A 3,300-nucleotide genomic window follows, 5' to 3' on the forward strand; every position below is an offset into this window, starting at 1 on the left:
AAGAAGAGGAAAGAAGTGGAATTTGGGAAGAGGGAAAAGCTCTAATTGAGGTATGTAATTGAATTTGGAAATCTTAGTTTAATTATTGTGTTTGTATCTTAATTAAACTAGAAATCAACTTAAAATCAAACAAAAACAATTGTTGAGGGACCAAACATGAAATTCATCCAGCTAGGGTTAGGGTTTGATATGAATGAGTTTGAGGTGTTTGAATAGTTATTTAAGGTGAATTAGGTGTGTAGATCATGAATGTACACTTTGAAATGCATTAGATTGAACTTTATGTGTAGCTAGGGTTTTGAGCATGTGAAAAATTGAAGAAAAATTTGATAATTGGCCAAATGATGATATTGACCTTATTTAAGTTGAGAAATGGTCAATTGTGACCATTTGTAGTGTGTATGAATTATTTGAACCAAGTTTCAATTCAGATTGGTGAAGATCAATCTGCAGGCAGCTTGACTTAGGTCCCTTTTAGGAACCAAAACTGAAAATTTATCAACACAATTGGTGTGAGGCCAATTGGGAATGAAATTAGACACAAAAATGACCATTTTTCATTTAGGAATCATGCCCAGAAAATGACCATAACTTAGTAAACAATTAGGCTAAATCCGGATTATGGCACACTGCCCTGTACAAAAATGACCAAATAAACAGTAGTTACATAAATGACCATAACTTGGTCTAGGAAGGTCCAAATGACCTAAATTTTATACCGATAGAAAACTGAGACATAGCCCTACAACTTTCATGAAGAAAACAAACCCAAATTTTGACCATAACCTATCCAAAAAGTCACCTGTACAAAAACTGCCAACATCCAGAAAATGCCCTGAATTCTGGATAACACCAAATCCGGCCAGCCATGTTCAAATGGCCATAACTAGGGCTACAAAACTCTAAATGGAGTGATTCAAAAAGGGAATTAAATCTAAGATAATAAGGAACAACTTTGATGGAGGACATTTAGCCAAATGTCCACAGTAACCAGACCAATAGAATAGTATAAAATAGGAGACCAAAACTGAAAAATTGTAATTTCTCTTAGGAGACTTAGAAATTGAATTGACAATCAATGCCAACAAAATTGACACCCAAAATGTGGTATGTGGGTACAATTAGAACTAATAAACCTATTAAGTATAGAAAAGTCAACGTTTTGACATGAATAGTGCCACAAAACACAAAAATATAAAAGACTCAAAATTTGTAAACCGTAATAGGAAGGATAGATTTGTAAAGAAATTGTTGGAATTTAAGTATTAGAAATGGATACTGAAGCACTTTAAATTTATATATTTCAGTTGGAAAGAGATCTTTGAAGGAGAAACAAAAGTTTGAGTAAATTGAGTCGACAAAAGAGGTTTGTGCACAATAAACTTTAATATATCATTTTCTAATTGAAAACTTATTTAGCTATGCATTGTGAATTAGTTGTACTAATTATGGGTTTCGAGAAATGCTGTGTTGCCATTTTATGAATGGAAATTTGAATTGGAAATTGATTTGTGTTTTGCGTGAAATGTTTGAATAACATAATTTAAATTGTTTTTGATTCACACTTTGCATGGCAATATCACTATGTTTCTCCTCCATTTATGGGGTGAGTATAATTATATTCCTCCCTCTCTGGCTTTCTAGCCTGAGGTGAGTTTGGATGAGTACTCATTAGCTAGCTAGCCACCTCCCTCATTGATTTCGATTAGTGGGGTGAGTTTGCCTTGTCGTGGTGTACAACACGGCATGTTTGAAAATTTTGTGTTATGGCCTAAGTTGTGTTATTGATTGACAACACTTTGTTTATTAAATTGTTTGATCAAATTTGTGTTATATTAAGCTTTGAAAATTGTGAAATATTTAAATTGTGATTTGTGATAAATGTGACTTGAAAATTGAAATGTGATTGTGAAATATTTGAACTATGAATTAATAACAAATGCTTTATATTTTGCATTTTATATTTTATTGTGCATCACTGAGTATTTTTATACTCAGCGATAGCTTTCTTTGCTGTCGCAGATAGAAATAAAGAAAAAGGCAGCAGAGTGAGCTGCTGATTGTTGGGACTATACTGAAGCTTTTGTACGGGTATTTAGTTATACCCTTATATATTAGATTTGATTATGCATGTAAATATATGTGTGTAAATTATTTGAGCAGATGTATAAAACTTTTAAAATGTTATTTTGGGTGGGCAATGGAAGTGCAAATTATTGTGATATTCAAACTTATTTTTGAGTCTTGTAATGAATGTAAATTAATTTTTCTTTAGTGGAATATGAATGAAGTTTTTTAATATTATTTCTGAAGATAATTGAATTGAGAATTGTTTTGAATTATAGAGTTGGGAGAAATGATGTTGATTTGTGTTGTGGTTGTAGTTGATTTTGATGAAATAAATTATTAGAAGTGTTTTTACAGGTGTTTGAAGAACTATTTTTCCCAAATATAGACGGCACTCTGCCGAAAATTTTTCAAAATTTGCATAAAAATAAAAATTTACAAAAAATTTTAACTAGTCTTAAACTTCAAGTAAAAGTTTTTAATTCCTACCAAAAGTGCTCACCACTTTCAAAAAGTATATTAAATGGGTTACCGGTAGGCGAAATACGGTAATTCGTTGGATGTACTATGGGATCATATTACATCTTACTGAGGGGTAGGGTGTGACATGTTTTAGTGGTATCAGAGCAAATTTTTGAAATACGTTTTAATTTGTAAATTTGTGTCTTTTCTTTGATAAGTACAACTGCTCAATGTCCTTATTTGTTACATACAATGCATGACATCATAAATATGAACTAACGGAGGGAAATCTCCTTGTGTTATTTATTCAGGAGATATCCTACCCCTGAACTGAAATGGAAGAAGGGGATCGCTCTGTTGAGCAGTCGATAGAAGCTGAGGCCCAAGGGGAAGCCCCAGCTCTGCAAAATGTTAGTGGGTCAGTGGCACCAGTCCCACAAATGTCGTAGTTTTCTGCATAGTTCGTCTAGCAGATGGCTGCAATGTTTCAACAAATGGCTGGGGGTATGCCTCCTCAAGCTCCACCCCAGACTTCTGTGGTGCAACCTCAGGCTCCAATTAGACAGTATGACAAGTTGTTAAAGTATGGGGCGACAGAATTCAAAGGTACAGTAGACCCTTTAGAGGCAGAACAGTGGTTATAGAGGATGGACCGAGTGTTTAAGAAGCTGCACTGCCCAGATGAGCTAAAATTTGAGTATTCAGTATCGTTGCTGCAAGGGGATGTGTATGATTGGTGGAAGATCATCTCCCACAGCTTGGCAGAACCAT

Source organism: Hevea brasiliensis, chromosome 7, assembly GCF_030052815.1.
Source record: "Hevea brasiliensis isolate MT/VB/25A 57/8 chromosome 7, ASM3005281v1, whole genome shotgun sequence".
In the NCBI taxonomy this organism is placed as follows: Eukaryota; Viridiplantae; Streptophyta; class Magnoliopsida; order Malpighiales; family Euphorbiaceae; genus Hevea; species Hevea brasiliensis.